General features: G+C 43.9%; 1 protein-coding gene across 4 annotated transcripts in view; it reads right to left on the bottom strand.

Moving 5' to 3' along the window:
• Window positions 1-21,507, bottom strand: part of MCTP2 (multiple C2 and transmembrane domain containing 2) — a 154,127-nt gene extending 132,620 nt beyond the window's left edge. For 2 of the 4 annotated variants that reach the window (XM_013181924.3, XM_067003521.1), the window contains exons 1-2: window positions 20,894-21,507; window positions 2,755-2,827 (exon numbers count right to left, since the gene is read on the bottom strand). The gene's annotated coding sequence lies outside the window, so the exon portion shown is untranslated. The remainder of the gene's footprint in view (window positions 1-2,754; window positions 2,828-20,893) is intronic. The other 2 variants (XM_013181922.3, XM_067003522.1) reach the window with 2 other exon arrangements.
• Window positions 21,508-22,566: the final 1,059 nt, after the last annotated feature.

Genomic DNA, 22,566 nt, shown 5'->3' on the forward strand with positions numbered 1-22,566 from the left:
AAAGAGATCACCACTTCCAGCAGCGAGATGTGACAGATAATCTGGGGAGCAGCAACATTTTCCAGCAGCTTAGCTATATGCAGAGGACCCCACTGATTATACCTTAAGTCCCACAGGGTCATTATAGTCTCTCTGAATCACACCTTCTCACTGCAATTATTGGTCTCATCCCAGCTCCTAAAGACAAGGTAGCAGCATCTAGGTCAGTTGGGGAATCTTTCATTTTAGGTGGGAAGCACCTTGCTCTGTGTCTCCTTTCTGAAGATTATACATTAATACTTTTTTTTTTTATTTGTCTGAAAAAAAGGTACAAGTATAAAATATTTCCCCACTTTGGTTCATAGAGCATGGGAAAAAAGAACACAAGTGTGGACCACTACTTCATTTGCCTTTTCGAATATTTCACACAGCTGTATTTTACATAGATTTCTTTTAAGTCTTAGTGTGAAGGAGTGGGAATGCTGAGAAAGTCTGATACAGCTTAAGTATTGCTAATGCTTTCAAACTAATGTGTGGCCTATCCAAATAGTAACTTTTTCCTCTTCCCCTCAACACCCTCCCCACCTTGCTTTGTACTTTTCTCAAGTACAAATTTGGGTGGACGTCAAATTTAGTACTACAATTTTTTTACAAAGTGAAGTCTAGAACTACATTTACTTTAATTAGGAAAAAACAATCAAAATGTTAAATCTCCTGAAGGAAACACTCATGCCTTTTGAAGTCTGGAACATCACCAAATAGGAAAAACCACAAACAAGCAATCAAGTCTAATCTCAAAGTGAAGCTGATCACATTGATTTTTCACAAACATTGAGAAGGAATATGCTGTTTCTTATTCAAGTCTATCACTTCTAACAGCTGATGTAGTAACATACATGGAGAATCTTGTTTACAGCACAGGTAGTTAAGTAGATAGCATCTTCAGGAATCTGCCAAATTTCATTACACAAATCCAAAATTATCTTTAAGACAACTAATTGAAACTGGGAAAGTTATTTTTATACCACCAGAAACATTACAAACATCCTGTTCAGACTACAATATTTATTTCCTCTGATAGCTCTAAGTGAGTCAGGGACTTCAAGGATAAACCTTAAAAGCTGGGAAAACAGTTTCAGAAATAGTATGTGCACACAGTTTTACCATGCTTTCAGTAAGACAGATCACCCTTTGAGTCATTCTTTTCCTCCATATTATTCTTTATTCCGTCTGATGCTCCCATATGATTTAGTAAAGTCATAAAAAATCAAAGTATTTCTCCTCAATGCTAGCAATATAAGACAGACTTAATGGCAGTGTCTCCTTCTCCTCCTTCTGAAATGAATATTTTCCCCTCTTCCTTTCCTTCTCACTGACAGGAAAACACCACATCTTCATCTTATTATAGCATATTTTTTTCTGGTTGTAGAAGACCATGGATTATTTCGTATGTATGAGTGACAGGTGACATCTCAAATATTTTCACTATTAATTGGTTTGCCATTTTAGTGATCACAGCATCTGAACTCTGCAGAAATGTTTCTGCTGTTATTGAAACGAAAGCTCAGATTCTTCTCTTGCCTCAAACAGGAATTGATTTATACCTAATTAAGATCAGAAAAGTTCATTAGTCTATGCTAATTAATGCTACCTAGTTGCTTTTGCTGTCTTTACCACTAACCTTCATGCCTTAGGTGCTATGCCTTCATAACCTTCAGAAAAACAACACCACTCTTACGTGATGAAGCTAAACAGAAACAGATCTGGAGCATCATCTGGCACGAGGACCTAAAACCACTGGCACAGGCTGTTTTCCAGGTGCCTCTGCATTTTTGGCAGGTGTGTGGTTTGCCATTCAAGCTGAAACAGCCATTTCTGTGGGAACTGTATATTTGCATATGTTCCAAGTGCAGCAGTATTCGGGATGGGGAACAGGAAAAAAAAAAAAACCTAAATCAAGTCACAAGCAGTTTAAGTGGGACTAGTGGCTAAACCCATGGGAGGCTCTGCAAAGCACGTGAAGCACAAGTCTACAGCTCTGAGTACCAGCTCACCCCCATCCAAGACTACAGCTAACAAACAAATCCCAGGGCTGCATGCCAGCCAGGAAATTTGCTTCTGGTTATGCAAACAGCCAAAGGTTCAGAGAACATGTGCAAGCAGGAATGAGACCTAACAACAGGATCTGGGCACATTCAGGGAAAAAGCCATACAGAGCAGACTGAACAGGACCCCAGGAAAGGGAGGTGCATTGCCAGTTCACCTGAACCACTGATACTGCAAACCTGCCTTTGTGCTGAGCAGGGGGCTGGGAGTCTGGCCTCCTAAGGGAGGAGGGAAATAGGAGGTATAATGGAAGTTAAACATATGCATAAGGTGAAGAAAATCATTGAGACTCATGAGAATGTTTTAGATAAGATCCAGAGTATTTGCACCATGCGCTGTACACGTTTGTACAAGAACAGCAAGAGGCTGTCAGAGGATTCATCAGGTTTGCTTAGAAATAGGATTGTAAGGTTTCTCTTTCTCCAGAGGCACCGCATCATGAGCGAGCAGGTGGATAAAAGTGCAAAGAAAGATGTCTGAAAATGCAAATTGAATGAAGAGAAAGGTGCCATCACCTCTGCTGCAGCAAGAGTTGTTAAAACTCAGGTCACCTGTCTGATGTCTAAAAAATGAGCAAGTGCTGGATGGGGAGGGAAGGGTGAGCATGGGGAACCTGCCACTGCTCATTACCCTGAAAGGAAAATAACATCACCAGAAAGTCTGACTTACCTTCAGCATCAAAGTTCAGTGTCCACTGATGGCCAGCTTGCCCATTTCCTCCTGCTAGCTGTCTCTGGGGAATCTTGGGATCAACAGACAAGCATGCACACGAGTCAGGTGAGTACATCTGCACCCAGCAGCCTCAAAATGAGTTCAAACCATGTGTAATATTCATTAAAACACCTAAGGCTACAGGATCATCTTCAGAGTCAGTCTAACCCTCCAAGAGCTACCTGCAGTGAAATAAATTTCATGCTAGAACATGTCATTTGTAAATTATATTGGAAATTCAGAAGGACTAAGCCAAGCCTTTGCCAATGTTCAGGTGTTGTTCAGCATAGGACACAAGCATTAATCTTGATTTCCATACCACCTTGCAAAGAAATCTCTGTCCTTCTAGACAAGGAGAGGAGTGAAGATTTATGGATCAGGAGGTAAAAAATTATTTGGGGCTGTGCTAATTTTCTTTTATTATAAATGATTAGTGAGAAATAGAAAAGTTTTAAACTGGCAAGAAGCTCTACATTCCATCTAACTGCTATCTCCAAGATAAATACATCTCAGCCGTAATACATAATTTCTGACGAACTCGGAAAGACAAGAGAACAAAAGAACTAAATGGGCCTGTGATGATATTCAAGAGGCACAACCAGAAGATGCAGTCTGTACTACAGGGTTACAGCACAGCTGTATGACTATAGCTCCAGATACCCTTTCTTACAGGACAGGCAAAACAGTGGGTTTGAATCTGTCTTGTTCCACATGAGTTGTTTAAATAATTTTTACTAGATTATTTCCTATTTAAACTAGTGCATTACTCCATCTATGGGTAATGGAGATAATTAAGGAAGATATTCAGATTCTATCTGCTTTAATCTACTTACAAGGAAGGCAGAAGAAGTTGCTTCAGAGTTCACACACCCCACAATGCTTTGCCCTGCTTTCCTGTATGACCACATTCCTTCGTGCAAACGCTCTGCCCATGCTGCTCCTCTCTGCTCCCAGAGCCTCTTGTCTCACTTGACTACTGCTTTGTGAACAGCTCCTCCTGTAACTACTATGCCCTAAACTATGGCTGCATGTAACACAGACCTGCTGAGCTGGACCCACTTAACCAATTTTTATTATTTTTGGTTGCCTTTCAGCCTTGTTTTCATTTACTTTTTATGGCTCAGGCCACAAGGACCAAAGAAGGTCTTGGCACCGGGGATGACATGGTGCCAGAGGGCTGAGATTGTTCTCCGCTCCCCACCTGTGGTATTTCCCATGCAGTTTTAGGGAAGTGCTTGAAAACACCAAGTGATTTAGTAATGTAAAGTTCTTCAAAAAAAAAAAGTCAGCTCCTTGCTTGTCTCCTGATAAATCTTTCTCCATGAAAAGGAAGCCCTCACCTCTGTGCTTTGGTTCCTCATCTATGTTGAAAATATCCTCTTTTTGTTTAGGCTTCGAGAGCTAGTTACAGGATGGCTTCCTTCTTGTAAAGTACACAGCCAGACAGAACCTTGAAGCCTTAAGCGAGAAAATGACCGACTAAATTATAGGAAAGTATATATGCTCAAACCAGAGGAGCACTCATCCCCATAGAGATGCTAAATTCATGCATAATCAGCTCCTTGAAAACCTAATACAACTCCACCAAAACTTATTAAAAATACCTAGGAAAGGTTTGTAAATGCCTTATTCAAGAGCAGCCCAGCTGATCTGATTCTGCCAGGAACAGGGTACAAGAAGATAAACCCATCAAGCTTTCCCTGCAAAAGATTCATCTAGGTCAAGAACTAAACTTGAGCAGCGTGGGCTCAAGTTCTCCCCTCATGTCCTGTGCTCCTGTGGACTTTTTTTTTTTTTGCTTTTCAAACTTCAGTGCATCTTTCCTTACCCTATCAGCACGAACTTAATCCTCCTCCCAGCCCAAGTACTAAGGATGGGGTAACCTATTTGGGATTTGCTGCCACTGTGTGGCCGTTGAGAGCAAAGAGATTCAAGTAAAATGCCATAATCCGTTAAAGCTCGGCAGCTAAGATCACAGCCAGCCTCTGGCCCTGAATTTTCCTGTAAAAAAAAAAAAATGATTTATGTAGCTCATTCACAGGCTAAATGAGAAAATACCCAAAAAGAGTTTTCTTAGATGAGAAATGAGTGCCTGAGCGTGAGTTTCCTGGTGAGAATAAAGCAAAGTGACATTCAGAGAAGCTCTCAGCACCCCTAAGGAGCATCATCTCCTGCAGCTCTCACTTCAACAGGTGGAATTGGTGTTTGAGGGACTTGAAATGAGCATACCAAGAAAATCAGGTCTGCCCACTGCAGGACAGTTGGTAAATAAGGGTTCTCACAATCTTCTTGTAGAACTTCCTATTATGTAGCCGTGCGTACAGGATTTTTGCAGATGAAAGACAAACTCTCTCCCACCACCAAGTACAGCCAGCCCTTGGGTAAACCACATGAAAATTCTGAACCCCCAAACCAAATTAGCTGGCTGCAAAGCAATACAGGAACACGAAGAGAAACCGTCATATCTATTTCCAATGAATATTAGCATCACTGCATGGAAGCATAAAAACTTCCAGATGTGTCTTTGGTGTTGAGGCTTGTTCCACGGGAACTTGAAGACTCAGTGTAACCAAACCTCAATGAAGCATTTGAAGAGCACTCACCAGTTCAGGGTAACTGACTACCATCAGCCCAAAGCACCTCAAAGCCATCCACTTCCCAGTACTGTCATTTTCCCTTACAGGTAAATCTTGCCATTATAATCAGGCTGTTCCAGATAAACTTGGTTTTGCCTGAAACCCAGCAGCGAGTTTTAGAAAGAAAGAAGAATGAAAAGCTTGATCTGCAGAGACTGCTTAAGTGTTAAAGCAGCAATACTGTGCACAATCTTCCACCCAGCCACAACATTAAACCTTCAGAACTACTGTGCCCAAAATATTACAGAAACCAAAATGCTTCATTATTATTTTCAGGGTCAAATACTGGCTCAAATTCAAAACACAAGCAGTATGTCGATTATTGCTGTGTTTTTACACTGTATAATTGGAAAAAAATATTTTAGGTTACTTTCTATAAACACCTGCAGTTCTGCTATGAACTTGCTCACATCCTTTCATCCTACAGGATGGCAGAACACCTCTGATTCCTGTTTCCAACAAAAGCATTCATACTACTTTAAACAAGGAGACATCCCCCTTGAATAATGGGATAGCAATATTTTGTGTACAGACATCTGTTTCATGTCAGTAAAGTATACATCCTGGTCTAGGGTCTATGATCATTACTCTTTGCTGATAAACATTCTATATTCATGTTTATTAAAGGGGGTGCAATTGAAAACAAGCACAATTACCTATTTCCTCTATCACAAAATCAAGTGTTGGAATTCAGAAAAGTTAGTTTATGTATGCACAAGATAGAAAATGCCTCTCAGATTCAGATTATAGGCTAATGAGGGAAAAAAATGTGGTGTCCCTTCACACAGAGGCTTCTAACGGTATGCTTCTGCTTTGGAATTACCTGCACCAGTGGTCTGAAGACAGTATTTCTTTACAATATTGCCCCCAGTTATGAGCAGGAAGCCTCAGGATGATCCATCCAGCAGGATTACTACACTCGTTTGTTAAGATTAAATGACCTCATAGATCCGCACAGACATCCTCTTTCCCTTTCAAGTCCATGTGAAGAGGGAGGCATAAGAACTGAAACATTAAGCCTGAATGTAGCTGGAAAACAGACTAGGAGGCTTGATTACATTTCCCATCAAGTTACCCTGTTTTATTGCATTGCAGTCCTTGAAAATTTGATTAGCGATTTCTCCTCTTCATTCATCCTCCTGACATCTGGATTTCAAACCTCTGATCCATATCTGCAAATATGCTAATACAAATTCCAGCTAGGTCTTGCCACTACCCACTCCTGACCTACTAAAATTTAAGTATCAAATTCTAAACTTTATTTGTACTTTATTATTGCAAACTTCCTGAAGGCAGCACTAAAGGAAGGCCTGGGCAAACCTAGATTCAGGTCAAAGTGAGGTGCATGAATTGCAAGAAGTGTTGTCACAGCAGAGAGTATGAAGTCTTTATGCGGTGTTTTTTCAAAGTGAAAGAAAACCTCTTGAAAATGGAAGATTTAAAAAATGAATTTCATTACTTTTTCTACTCAGCTTTTTCTTTGACAGAGGTCCTGCCCACTAAACTCATGCAGTGCACATGAGCACAGCCAGGTCTTCAGCACACGTCAAGTGGAGCTTACAAGCAGCTGAACTTTGCCTGCTTGGACTCACAGGAAGCTCCAGAGAACAGCTCTCCTGCAGTACCCATCGTCCCAGAACAAATATTGTGCTGTGTAGGCTCTACCTGCATATCAAGAGTAATAATACCCGTAAAAGTCAAGGATTGCAATCAACTGATGGTGCTTTTATAATCAGCTTTACTTAACATGAGGCACTTCTGCAGGACTACAAGAAAAGAACGGGACAAGTTTCTTCACGTCCTCTACCCTCCAAATACTGATTTCTTTTCAGCTCATTTCAGGGATTTATACAAAAACTTTCATTGCTCCCAAAGCTTTCCAGCAGTATCATTACAAATTCGTCCTCGTGCAGCATTACTGATAGCACTATTGCACCAGAGAAACCCACTCCCTCAAAATCAGATGGATTTGGGGTTTTAGCCTGGTAGGCCACAGAAGAGATCCAGCTGCAGCTCCCCTTGGATCTGGGTCTGCTCCTATGGAGCATGGAGCATTACAGCATGCAAAGAGGGAGGTGTGGAAAGCCTTCAGGCACCCAGCTAAAGACCAGCCCCAGCAGGGATCACAACCAGAGTGGTTTTACAGGTGCTTGGCTGCAGGGAACATTTGATTTGCAAAGCTCAAAAAAGCAGCAAGAGGCGACGGTTTGGGGTTATACCACCTGCAAAGACGTGGGGAGCTGCAGTGTCTGCTTATGAGAGAGGGAAGCTGAAGGGCTCTGCGGCTCAGCGCACAAGTAAGGTGCATGCCAGCAGATGGCATCGGAAAACCATAAATCCATCGGTCCTGCTGCCTCCAGCTCTGCAGCAATCCTTCACTCCTCTAGATAAGATCACATTAGATGCAATACACCAGTAAGTGCAATCATTGTGTTAGCTCCATTTATTTACATCCTACTTCCCTGCTGTGGGAAGGATGCTAATAGCTACTTATAGAAAGGAAAAATAATGAAGTGAGGATTTGATGGGCTGCCTGTTGATACATAGAAAAAGTGTTATGGCAAGAGCAAATACAATTCTCCTCAGCCAGCTCAGCACTCTGATCCCTCTCTCTCAGCTGCACGACACTCGTGAATTTTGGCCTCCACATACCTGCATATATGTGAGAAGGTGGAGAGGCTTGTAAATATTGTGGTTGAATTTTAATCCCTCTTTTTTTTGCACTGTATTTATGCAGTCCCTTGTGAAATTCCTCTCCAGTTTATCATATCATAGAGCACCTGAATTTCAGCTCACATTTCCACAACCTTTTCAGAAAAACAACACCAGTTACTGACAGAAGAAGGGAGGGAATCAGTTTGCTAACTACAAGGAGTATTTTGTTTCTAGCTGTTGTCCCACAGCAAGAGGCCAGCATAGTCTAGCCAGCAACGTCCCTATAAAAACTGTTCCCAGGAACTGCTTACAAGGCTAAGGTATTGGAAAATGCTGCCTTGGTGATGGCAAAGGGCAACACTGGTGAACAAAGCAGAGCACTTGCAACTGCAGGGCCAAACCTTAGCCAAGTCATATTTTAAATATCACTAAATTTCTCAGAATTTTACTCATTCCAGGTACTGTTCTGCATTCTTCACCTCCAAATCTAATAAAGTCTTTTCTTTACATTACTACTCCCTTCTATAGATTAATAAGAGAGCTTCCAGTTTTTAAGGACAGCAATATTTACATTTGCTGCTGCATATCTCCTTCCAGAGCCATGTCTTGGGGCTTTTAGGAGTATGCCTGAGCAAACATGACTCTTTATATAGACTTCAAGCAGAGGTAACTCGAGTAAACACTGACTTAAAACCTTGAAAGCTAATATTTAGCAAGCTCTTGTGTTCACAACTTTGGAAAGGTTTGCCTCTGGAAATAAAGCAAGAATATCTTCCCCTCAAAAAAAAAAAAAGCCAGTGGCAAATCCACACCCAGTGCTAACACTGGAATTCCTGACTTTGTACGTTATCCTGTGCTGGAAACAGGCATACCCAAATGCTGGTTTTATAGAGCCAGGTTTTACAGATGCAGACCCCCAGGACAAGACTTTCAAGGGTAGTCTTTGTACCTGCCTGAGTTGTATGGGCAAGTTGCCCCATGGCTTGTAAAAAAGCTGAGTCTCAGCACAGCAAATACAAGAGGGCTAGAGGCAGCCAGGGACTGATGGAAGGAAACTGAGCACTAGAAGTGGCAGAGTAGCTGTAAACGTATTGTGGGCCATATAGGATGCTCCAGTCCTAAAACCCCTTTTTCTCCAGTGTCAGCACAGGTCCCCCACAGCTTTAGCAGATGCTCTGTGAAAGGCTGCATTTGTACAAGTAACTCTGAGCTTTTTGCAGACAAAATCCTATGGATTTCATCTCTTCATATGATAGCCCAAATACTGCAGCAAATCTTTCAATTCTGTACAGGAGTGATAAGGAGGCAGAAATAACAGGGAATAGGTCCCATCACCTAAGCAATTCCTAAACAGTATCTTCCTTTTCCAGCCACCTACTTATCAGTAGCTCAAAGTAATTCAAGGAGCAGTAGCATCATCCCACTTCTCAAACATGAAAGCTAAGGCACAGGGAAAGGGCTGGGCTGTGCCCAGCAGGCTGGCTGACTGCCTGGACTAAAGCTGATCTTGCCAGATTATGGTAAGGGTTCATTTGCTCAGCCCTAATTTATCTTTCAGAAGGAGCAGAGCCCAGTTATCTCTTCTGCCTCTGCTCCCAAGCTCCTCCACAGACCAGAAGTGGAACAGAACGACTGTTTTCCCAGAAGGATACTGGAAAGAACGCAGTAAACTCTCCTGAGGCATCTGGCTCAATCTACAAACCTACGGGGTCATATTTTGCAGAGCAGCTGCACTCAGCTCTGTTGAGGTCTCGGGAATTAATTTCTCACATGCTGGAGTGCACATTCATCTAAGTTTCCTCTGAACTTCAGGGGACTTTGGATTCAGCTCCAGATTTCCCAGTGTCCAGTTAGGAACTGCTTTCAGATTGCAGGTGGTCTTGATCCACAGCGAATGTCACCCCCACAGGGACACCGGCTGTGGGCTGCCATAGCCAAGAGCACGGAGTACACTCTTGAGGTCTGTACTGGGGCAACAAACTATTGCAATGTCACATTCCCAGCAGGCTCTCCAGGGAACTTCGCAGATGTTTTAGAAACTATTTTGCAGAAATAGCTTCATTAGGAGAACTCAGCGGGAATTCGGTGCTCTCATCTCCTCACAAACTCTTCCTGCCACTTTATAGCAGCAATAATTATTAATTTCATTAATTGATTGCATGACAGGAAGAGATGAAGAGCTGATCATATCAAGGCATTGCTGAAAAGCTTATGTAGATAACTTTACATAGCACTCCCTTTCATTTTCATATGCTAGTAGGTCTGAGGAATGAGAAGTGCTCTCCGACATTATAAGGAGACCCACACCATTTCCATTCAGCCATTGGAGACAGTGGTAGCCAAACCTTGCTCTCGAGCAAAGCTTTTAATCTTTCTGACACGCAACAAGGGAGCTCCAGCAGCAATGAGAAAAATCTCCATGCATGCAGGTATTTGGATAAGCACAAAAGGCTCCTGGCACCTCTCCAACCCAAATTGCTCCCCTTTGATGTTGGATTCCATCTACCTTGTGTAACGGCCCACTGGTTTGGTTGTCAGCAGGAACTGGACCTGAGGCACATACCTGTGGAGGTAGATGACTAATCCAATTAAGTGGAAGCAACCGAAAGTTGAGATGCTTCTTGTGTTCTGGACTTGAGGAAAAAAAGTCATGAACTAAGGGAATTCTACTTACTGAAAAAAAAAGTTATTTTGAGATTCTAGCTTGGGAAACTTGCCACAGATGATCATGGAAGTGATTTTACTAGTGTAATTAATTTTGCATCAGCTTATCTCCACGTGCTTTCTTGGTAGCTGGTATTAATGCTTTGATTTTACAGAAAAATCAAAGGCAGATGGACTATCTTCTCCAAATATCTCCTTTTTTCCAGGCCAGTAGCAGAGTCTGGAGCAAAACATGGCTCTAGTAATATCTGTGTGTTTAGATCATGAGGTCCAACCTTCTGATCCACTTTGAAGCTTGTGTTCAGACAAGCTCTTCAGAAGCTGCTAAATAAACCCAAAAGATAGTTTCTGGATTACTTCACTTACCCACACCTGTTTTGACAATTGCTTTTTGCAATTGGGATCCCTTTTTGCCCAGCTCCTTTTCTATAAGTATTGCAAACCCACCCAACACCATGCCTGTTTCAGGGTGAACTTGATTTTTTTTAGGTGGCCCCAATGCTTCGCTAAGAAAAAGAGGCCTAGCTGCTATATATAAACCTGAGCTCTGACAAAAATCCTCGGAAGCTCGTTTGCTCTTTACCCTCTTTGAAGGATTGGTGTTCAGAGCATCACAAACCTCTTTGGATGCCCTTCTCAAAAGGCAAGACACTTTGCCAGTGATCACCAGAGCTGGACAGACTGACAAGAGCAGAGACTTTGGCATAGCTACGAGGTTCCACTCATGAACACAGGACATGAACAGCAAAGAAAACTGCACTGTGCAGATATCATGGTACCAAGGGACAGGCAACAAGGCACTTGCCGCATGCACAGCTGTTCAGAGCAATGGTTGTTCAGCTTTTAAGAAGCAATACTGAAATGAACTTTATCATATATATTTTCATATTTGAACATAGGATTTTATTGATATGCTTTCATTTTTGCCTGCCCAGCCCCTCTGGCAATTCTAGATCTGATTTCCCTCCTCCTGGCACTGTGAAGGATTAGAAACTCTCTGAACACCAGAGCAAGATGCATTTCCTAGGAGTCCAGACCAAGTCCTGTTGCAAATTGCAGTGATGTTTGCCCTCAGCTTCACATGCTAATGCAAAATGCTAGTAGCACCAGGAAACATCAAAACCATCTTTTAATTGCAACATCCTGAAGACTTTATAGGCCCACAGGAAGTCAACATCCTAATACACCATACAGCCTTCTTGTCCCCTTGGAGGCAATACAATTTCTATAAGCAGTTATTTCACCTCAAATGTCACCACTCACCTCAGCTACCTCTCTGTCACAGCCTTCCTCAAATACTCCCATATCAGCTTTCACTGTCATCGCTGCTCAACAAGGGGAATTTTTACCTGTCAAGGAGGACACCCCCTACCTCTTTAGGACCTGACAATTCCCACACTCAATAGGACAGCTAGCACAGCTACTGTGTATTTGCAGGCTTGGGCAGAAGACCTATCAAGCTTCAAGTGGAACATTATCAGAGAAAAAACTTTGTAGCAACTTCATATCAGATAAAGAAACGGCAATGTGTAGCCTGCACAGGAAGCTGCTTTCAATAGACTTTTAATAAGTAACCCAGGTTCTCATGAATCACTCTGCATTTTTATGCCCACACACTCCTGACTCTGCCAGTGGAATCCATAGCCATCACTGTAAATATTAACCTTTACCAATCAGCTCCAATGGATGTGAAGATAAACAGCAACCACAACCATCTGCTAAGAAATACAGGTAAACTGAGAGCTAAGCTGCCAGCTGCACCTGCAAATCAAGCTTTTACTTTTCCCCCCATGGCCTACATTTTGAGATACCTCCCAGAAACTTTGGGAGGATTCTGTCAGAATGTTTCTGCCAAAAAAATTAAACTGATTAATCAATCAGCCCTGGCCATAATCCTGCTATTTCTGTTCAGAGCTCATGCACATGTAAAATGTGCCTTGGGGACAGCTCTTCTAAGCTCACACTTTAGACCCTGGGTCAAAATATTTCCAGGAGCTGCACCAAGATTTTCACACCACCAACCCTTCCCTCAGTACCCATAACAGCAAAAAAGATGGGCAAAGGGACAAGAATAGGAAATGATTCCTGTGACCTTGTCCTGTACTTGCACTTCCAAGTAAAGCCACACAACATCTGAGAGCAGTTACAAATATAAACCTCAGCTTGAGATTTTCTATACTTTTGTCTTGCTTTGATTTGGATAGAGTTTCTGGTGTCCAAAATCATCCCCCAAGTGAAGGGTACATCGGGTATTCAGCACATACTTCCAGTACATAGGGTATTCATCACATTTCTGCACGAGTGTTCAGGTGCAGCCTCACACTGTAGTCACCCTTTCACAGAGCACTAGGCATGTTCAAAATTCACTAAAAATTATATCAGATAAACCCAAACCAAAAGCCAGTCATTCTCAGGGAGCTGAGGTTGCTGGAGAACAGTTTCCAAAGTGTGAAAAGTGAGGTGGGAGGTATGGTTACCAGGTTATCTGCTCAACCAAAATAACTATTTTGTGCAATTTATTTTGGAGATATGCTCATTAAGGAATTTGTTTAAAAAGACAAGGAATAATCTCTCTCCTTTGTTTTTAAATGGATCAAATGCACAGTAACCCCGATCTCTTTCTGTGGCTAAAACCAGTAAGCACAGGTAGCCAAGGTGTGCTGGCAGGCAGGTCACACATTGCTCACTTCATGGCAAACAAGCAACCCAACTCTTCAGCTTTCAAAGTGTAAGTAATGACAACCTGAAAAAAAAAATCTAATAATCTTTCCATAAATTGTCACATATTTATAGGCAGAGAAACAAGGAAAGTTTGTATAGAGCCAGGCAAATGCAGTTCCCACTCCACACCCAGATTTCTGCTTTGCCTCCCACCAATCTGCTTTTATTTCACTTTTATCATCACCACGTGTTTATACCAGAAATGGTCAGGTGGGAAACAAAGGCCAAAGACAGTAATAAATAGTAACAATAGGAACAGACCACAAAACTATCAGAACTGGATCAGTCTCCAGTCTCTAGCTACCCTTTGATACTTTACCACGATGTACTGCATTCAGATTCAGAAACGTACTCATTCACTGCTGCGTTCATAAAACCTATACCTGGGCCTGAACACCGATTTTTCCACAAGTTGGCCAACATCAGAAACTCACCAAAGCCTATCTGAAAACAGCTGGTCCTTTGTGGGTATTCATTTCCAGTATCCCACGTTTGGGCTCAGGTTCCACATTTCAGAGTTGCAATCATAGTTCCTTCCTTTGCCAAAGTTAAAATACCCTCTAATCACCTTTCTTTTTTTTCATAGTAAATGTCCATATATGACAAAGTGAGGAGCAGAGGAGCCAAAGTTTCACAACTGAGAGAACTGCAATCAGATTCAGGACACGGGAAACAACTTCAGAAAATACCTACTGCTTTTACCTTCTTATTAACACCCCTGTTGGGAATGCTGTACAAAACTAACCAAAGGACAAAGAGGAACACCAGATGGGAAGACATTTCAGCAAATGGAGAGATTAAATCAGTATGAGATATTCACACAACAAGGATAAAAATATAATACCCATTTTTCACAATAAATTAATCTTTTACCCAAATTTCTTACATAGAAACTGGTCTGAATATAGCCTGATCATTTTTTATTTTTTTGCTGGTACACATTTGTAGATTCTTGCCTCAAATATTGGCATGGATGTTGCTAAAGGATGCTCAGTCTCATGCATCAGATGAAGGAGCAGCAGCTGGAAGGGAGTTTCCTGGGACCAGCTAAAAGGCAGCCCTACCACCAGGGTTTATTGCTGAACCCTGGCCAGCATCACCAGCTAATGACAACTGCTAGTCTCAGGACTTCAGAGCCTAACCATGAACCAAGAAATGTGATACAAACAGGAAAAGCCGGACCAGAGATCCCCTCTTTGGGGGGAGCCAATATGGTGCCTTTGTTTGTTCCCCCATACAGCCTGAAGAGGGAAAGCCATCACAAATCCAAGTGGTAGGAAAAATCAGCTCTGGCTTTGCCTTTCCCACAAACAGCTCTGCCAACGGACCGGAGCCTGGCCCTGTTCTCAGCAGCCAGGAGTCTGCAGCCAACAAACCCCCTCCACACTGGCACTTTGGCAGCCCCACCAGGACCAGCCTGAAGGCTGCAACAAGCTGTCCTGATTAAACTGCTCCCACCCCTGGAGAGCTCTTTCAGCAGGCAGGGAAACGGGCTCCAACCCCACTGGCAGAAAAGCTGACATCTTTGCCATGAATAAGCAGACAGCCTTTTTTTTTTTTTTTTTTTATCAGCAGGTGCCAGCCTTGCCCCCACATCGACAAAATTCAGCTTTTTGCTCTTATTTTGTCAGCACAACTCACTGCCAGTAGCACTTTTTCATCCCATTTTATGGCTCACATGTGCAGCGTTGTCTTGTTCAAATTATGAAAGCATAAATACCACCTGCCACTGGTTTGTGGCTTTTTAATCTGCCTTCTGTGTGTTCAGGTAATTTATGCTGCTGTTTTCCAGGCATCAATTCTGCAATTCCTGCCTGTTTCACCCAAAGCTTCAGCTCTTGAAGTCTTGTGGCTAGAAGAAACTTGATTTAAAAGAAGAGTAGCATAAGTGACCCTGTGCCAAAACCAAGAATAATTGGAGAGAAGCAAGAGGCAAAAGGAGGAGACAGGGAGAACAAACAGTGTCACTAGGATATATAACGCAGTCAAGACAAAAGCAGAAGTAAAAATCCCAGAGACAAGACTTTAACATAAGCTTCAATCCCTAGAAGTTTTCAAACACAAAAGTGTGCATATGCCTCTTAAGTACATTAGACTCAGCAATGCCACTCACACCAGCACAAATCATATACTAAGGTTGGAATAACATCACATTAGTAGAGGCCATAAAATCAAGCCCTACTGAAAAATAGCACTTAATTAGTTACTACTCCACTTTCTCCTCTGCCTGGGTCTCCTATGGCATTTATCTGGGATCAGGGATATGTTCTGATCTCCAGAAGTGCTTATTGGATGTGGTGTAGCACCAATACGTGCATTTTCTTCAAGTACACATTAATAGTGGCAGCCTTGCCAGAAGTGCAGTCAGCTAGAAAGCTTCGGGCCCAAGCCTTCACCTTCAGAAGCATCCCCACCCATGCTGTTCTCCCACCCCCTGCATGCACTCCACTAAGCATGCCTGCAGGATATTCAGATAACTTTACAGGACCCCATCCTACAGCTGAACACATTCCCAAAAAGGAACAAAGACACATTTACCCAAGCCAAAGAAATATTTGAAAATTCAGATGATTAAATGCAGCCTGCTGTTCGTTTTTACCTCTGTGGTCTCCAGTAAGTACCATAAATCCTGGTTTCACTCCGAGACAAATTGTCACATTATAGCCCTGCTATACAGGCATACACACATTCCTTGCTATAAAGAGAAGGCGAGAAATCCATGCCAGATTAGGACATATGGAATCTCTGTTTATGGATAAATCATTTTTAAAACCTCTCTCTCTCCATGAGTCATATGTGAATCACTGAAAGTGTCCTGTCAACAATAGTTTATTTACATACAGAACCAATTAGCATTATGATGGCAGACTGTAGAAGCAGGATTACAGCTAGTAGACATCATAAAACCAGCGATGCCATTTTAGGAAGGTTGGGGAGCAGAGGTTTGCAGATCTCCAGCCCAGAAGTATATAAATTGGCCACTCCCCAAGGGTGTCAGGCTTAAACTCAGTTTTTAATGTGTCTTCCATTACCAATAAGATTACTTCAAAATTAAAATCCAGAATCCTAATTTGTGTTAGTTTGATGTTTGTTTGCAATATACATTTCTGAGTAGAGCCTGGTCAGCTTTTTGCTTACAGTCCACTTTTTCGGTTTGATACGTCAGCGCTGTGATGCTACCTCTAGCTTTGCAGTACTACACATCTATCTCTGATTTTGAAAAGTTTTAAATGCCCCAAAACATTTACATTCCTTGTTTGAAGATTATTTTAAGTCGGCAACCAAATTTGAGACTAAATTAAATTTACACAGCCTCTTTAAATTACTCAGCCTAGTACATACAACTGCTCTGGGACTTGCATAGACCTTTCATCATTAATAAGCGGAACAAGATAATTACATGCTCCAGTAGCTCATAGGGGTCTAGAAGTTATCACCGCATAACCTGCTCTATAATGGAAGAAGAAATCATCTCTGCTAGAGCTGGGAGTATAACCCAAAGACATTTCCATAAATATATAAACACTGTGAAATGAATTTATGTGATGTGAAGGCATTTCATTTCAGAGCCGCTAATGTGTTTGCTCATTAATTTGTCAGGAATGTTCACTTTGATTTGCTCCATTTACCTTAGGAGGGTGCTCAACAGCAAAACAGTCAAAACTGCAAAAATCAGACCTCATAAATTAAGGGTGTCTTAGATAAGCATTGCTAACGTAGCTCTAAATGGTCCTTGCACGGATGTCTTCCCATCCAGACTAGCCAAACGCAGAAAGACCAAGGACCAGAAACAGTTTAAATGCTGTAGGGGATCCCCATACAAACCCTTGACCGATGGACATGCCGCCTCCTCCTCCTTCGCAGCACAGCCTTTGCTGCACAGAGGGAAGATCCTGCTCTTGCACGCTTTATTTTTGGGGCAGAATCACTCCCCAGGCAGACACCCTGCTCCTGCCCACACCGCTTACTGCCCATCTCCCGGGACTGAGCCTCTTCAAAACGTCTCCGAGTCTTTGCAGTTTTACTTGATGAACGCTTTCGGGCAGGTTCCGGCTCTCCTTGAAATGATTTCCAACGATTTCAGACGGTAACGGGCAAGTTTTCCCAGCAGGGCTTCCCAAACCTCCCGTTTCCCTCCGAGGTCCCCCTTTAGAGGGCACTGTGCCCCCAGCATCGCCGCCCGCGCCGTGCCCCCGGGGGCAGGAGAGAGCCCTTTGCCGGGAAGGGGGAAGGCACCTTGTGCTCGCTGCTCTCTGCTCGGCAGCCCTGCAAGGGATAAAAGGCTGATGTCTCAAGCTTCCCACACCCTTTTGAGAAGGACGGAGCCAGTCACAAGACATCTTTCACCTCCACAGATGTTAAGGCAGCGACAGTCCCAACACAAGGCTTTGCTTTCTGCAACCCTATAGCCACCTGCTGCAAGTGAAAGCTTGCGCAGCCTCGGGTGTCTAGAAATGGTCAGAAGGGGTTTTAGATAAGCACAGAGCTTGCTGTATATGGTTTGGGTTATGGTGTTTTGTTGTTTGCTTTTTCTTTGTAAGGCTTTTGGTCCCACTCCCTCCCCACCACATTCTCATTCAAAAGCAAATCTGAACATTTACCAGAAAATAGGTGCACCCTTTCCTTACCCCCCATGTCAAAAGGCAGCACAGGCTGAAGGAAGAGACTGAAGGATTTCACACTGCACTGGCTCATTACAGACCACTTTTACATTAACAACAGATAACTATGGGATAGGAAAGCCTCTTTCCTCCACCTCTGCCACAGCATCCTCCACTTACATTGATGAGCAGGGCTACAAGAGGTCTCATCAGGGTGGCTGGCTGCTAGCAGCACGCCTTGCACTTGGTAACAGGCAGGATTTACTTCTCTCAATCAAACCCAAGTGTCCTTAAAATTTAGCACGTTCCTAATATTTCCCTTTGTCTAGAGTTTTCCAGCTTCTGACCAGTTTTAACAGTCAACAGCAGCTGAGCAATAAAAGGATTTGGAGCTGGAGAAGTTACATCGCTCGGAAGCCAAAGACTGAAGGTTTACCCTTGCTAAGAACTGAATTTGACAGAAGTGCGGGGGCAGAGCCAGCACCAGGAACCTTTCCATGGGCATTACAAGAACACATTGCTTTTCTTCCCCCTCCATGAAAGGGGATCAACATGCAAATCCCACATGTCCTGGGCTGCAGGCAAGAGGAACAGATGCTGGCAGAAGCAAACACTGGCACCCCTTGCTCACCAGCTCTGAGATCTAGAGAGCGATCCTGCCACCGGGGACAGGTGGGAGGAGAACAGAAACAAACACCAGGAACCTCAAGAAAGTGTTTGTATTTCCTACATGAAGCTTGGCAGAGCCTGCCAGGTCAGATAAGCATTTCCACACAAGCAGTCAGATGATGCTGAGGTCCTCCCCTGCCAGCTCTGCAGACCCGTGTAGGATGGCAGCTTCCCCAAATACCCGTGCCAAGAAGAGGTGCCAGCAGCCCCACAGCACTGCCCCAGACCCAGATTTGTCCCACATGTACATGGCATGGGCACCGGGCTTCCAGCAAGCACCAACACTGCTTGCCTCTCACCCCTCCCTAAAGGGATATTTGAAACTCCAGATTCCACTTATTCACATCCTTAGAGATTTTTGCTCCTTTCCTCTTGGCATTTTGATCTCTATACACTTGAATAAGTAGCGTTTTGATTTTGTTATGATGGGGGGAGCAGGGATATTCTTCTGTCACTACAACACATGCACTTAATACACAAGAGGCTCTCAGTGAGTCAGGTTTCACTGCCAACACTGGGTTTTCTGTGTGAACCATTCATTTTGCTGAGTTGGCATTTGTACGTTCCCCCTCCCCCTTTCACCATTTGAAATCTGAGGCAAATATAAGCTTGAAGTCGTAACTTTTTTCTCTTTTTTTTTTTTTTTTTTGCCCAGAAAGCTAAGCTCGCTGGTGTTTACATGTGGCCACCCAAATTCCAGACCAAGCTGCTGAAACCTTGTTTTGCCATTCACAAAGCATGTAAGGCCTGCCTGGTGCTGGTTCCCACATTCCTGATCTGGGCAAGCCAGATTGCAGCTCCTCACTCCCAGCCCGCTGCTCTCCCCCATGCATCTAACCTTACAGGGATGAAGCGACACAAAGGAAAGCCCAAACAAGTGCAAACTAATTTTTCCACAAATTTAAGCGCAGTATAGCCTCCCCTTCCTGCCTTCTCTCACCATCGTCCAGCTGTGCCCATAAACCAGAGCCTGACAAACCAACGCGGGAGTGGAAAGCAGCTATTAAATCCACTCCCTGGAGCTTTAACACTTGCAGCAATTTGTAGTGGAATTATTCTCCCCGCTTGCTCTGCAGCCTGCCTCCAGCCCTCTGTGCAGGGTACAGGGCTGGGGCCAAACAGCTTCATGTCTGCAAATATCCCCACTGCAACTGGGGCCAAGGAGAGGAACCATGCGTGGCTCAGATGGGCACAGGTCCCTGTGCTGGCATCCCAGCTGGGGAGCAGAGGCCAAGCTCAGCCTCTTCTTGAAGCACATTGTTGTTAGTGTTAGCTAATCTGCAAGATATGCCAACTGTCTGGCAAGCGATTCCAGGCAGCACTGTTTATTTAGGATAGGACTGGGCTGCACAAGTCCAAATTAGACTTTTTTTTTTATATCTACCTCAGCCAGGAATGTTTGAAGGTGTGTTGGGCTTTCAGAGGCAGAGAAACAGCAAAACGTGCCACAGTCCTCGAGCTTTATAAGGGTTTGGGTTGCTTTGTTTTTAATTATTTCCTTGCCTTTTCTTTAGGCTCCTTCGGAAGCCAGAAACCAACATGTATTTATGTACTAAATTCTCTTTATCTCCACAGAACAGATGCACTGATTTGTTTTTCAGTAAAATACTATAAAAACCATTTTGCATCTTTCTCCTGGAGGTGCCCTCAAACGCTTTGCTGGTAAGCACTGGAAAAGTAAGATGAGGACTTTCGTGTGCTACCCCAGCTCTCCTTCACTGCCACCACTACTCCAGTGGAAAAGCAGACCATGAAGTCTCAGCTCTGATCACAAGATGAACTAACTGGGTCCTCATCAGAGCATCAAGATCTTCTAGAGCCCTGGACCCCTCAAAACCACTGCCCCCACAACTTTCAAAACTTCACATGCAGGTGCTTACACCAAGCATCCCAACAGCATATGGAAGTTTACAAAAAGCCCAGCTAAAGAGCTAGCTGATGCTATTTCTTCCTTCTCCTGGTATTGCCAATGAAAGGGAATAAGACAGGAGCACCTGGAGCATCTGTTGCCCCCCAACCACACAAAGAATCCAGCCAAGGAATTCCCAAACATGCAACTAAACACAGACCAGGCCTCAACTCAAGGACAACAAAGCAGCTCCATCACAGCTACAGAGACAAACATGGAGCTTAATCCCCCAAACTACTCACTTTTAGAAGAGCAGCTGCCCTCAGGACTGAGCAGGACAACTGGTGGTGGTGGTCCCAGCCCAGAAGCCCTCCAAGCCTCCCTCAGGGGACTCAACCTCCAGGCTCTCACCTCCAGGCAAACCTAGGCTGACTCTTGCCACAGCCTTTATGACCTAATTAATCTGGCTAATTATGCCTCTCAGCCGCTTGATTGCAGATTGATTGGTGCTCTTTAAGCCTTTCCAGCTCAGCTGCATGGAGGTCATCTTCACATTTCTCTTGCCCACAAGTGGGCGGATTCAACCATTCTCAGACAGAATCCTGTGTCCATCCCTGCATACCAGTAAAACGCTTTAATCACTTCATGGGTATCTTTTCCATCCTGGCTAATTGAGCTTCAGCCTGTTTGCATTCATGCTATTCCCGGGCATGTGCCAAGGCAGTAGAGACACATCTCCATAGGCTTCCTTCACAGTCCACAAGAAACACCGCAGGTCTACCTCTAACTTAAAGAAGTCTCTTTACAAAAATCTGTGAGGAATTGTTACAAAGAGCTTTGCTCACCACAGCATAGTAGCATTAAGTACAAAACTCCAGATGTTCTCTGAATGGGCTGATGCTGAAGCAACTGAAACAAAACCCCTCATAAACCTGGAACCAACACTCACCAGAGAAAACTGCCCTGAAATTGCCCCCTAAGACCTGCCTGCTGAGACAGGGTGAAGGTTTTCACAGATTCACAGATTCACAGATTTCTCTAGGTTGGAAGAGACCTCAAGATCATCGAGTCCAACCTCCGACCTAACACTAAGTACTCCACTAAACCATATCCCTAAGCTCTACATCTAAACGTCTTTTAAAGACCTCCAGGGATGGTGACTCCACCACCTCCCTGGGCAGCCCGTTCCAATGCTTAATAACCCTTTCGGTAAAGAAGTACTTCCTAACATCCAACCTAAAACTCCCCTGTCGCAACTTTAGCCCATTCCCCCTCGTCCTGTCACTAGGCACGTGGGAGAATAGACCAACCCCCACCTCTCTACAGCCTCCTTTCAGGTAACTGTAGAGAGCGATGAGGTCGCCCCTGAGCCTCCTCTTCTCCAGGCTGAACAATCCCAGCTCCCTCAGCCGCTCCTCATAAGACTTGTTCTCCAGACCCCTCACAAGCTTGGTCGCCCTTCTCTGGACTCGCTCGAGCACGTCCATGTCCTTCCTGTAGCGAGGGGCCCAAAACTGAACACAGTACTCGAGGTGCGGCCTCACCAGAGCCGAGTACAGGGGCACAATCACTTCCCTCGACCTGCTGGCCACACTGCTTCTTATACAGGCCAGGATGCCGTTGGCCTTCTTGGCCACCTGAGCACACTGCTGGCTCATATTCAGCCGACTATCCACCAATACTCCCAGGTCCTTCTCGGCCAGGCAGCTTTCCAGCCACTCATCTCCCAGCCTGTAGCTCTGCTTGGGGTTGTTGCAGCCCAGGTGCAGGACCCGGCACTTGGCCTTGTTGAACTTCATGCAGTTGACCTCAGCCCATCGCTCCAGCCTATCCAGATCCTCCTGCAGAGCCTTCCTGCCCTCGAGCAGATCGACACACGCACTTAGCTTGGTGTCGTCTGCAAACTTACTGAGGGTGCACTGGACGCCCTCATCCAGATCATCAATAAAGATATTAAAGAGGACCGGCCCCAGTA

This window comes from Anser cygnoides, chromosome 11 (genome assembly GCF_040182565.1).
Source record: "Anser cygnoides isolate HZ-2024a breed goose chromosome 11, Taihu_goose_T2T_genome, whole genome shotgun sequence".
In the NCBI taxonomy this organism is placed as follows: domain Eukaryota; kingdom Metazoa; phylum Chordata; class Aves; order Anseriformes; family Anatidae; genus Anser; species Anser cygnoides.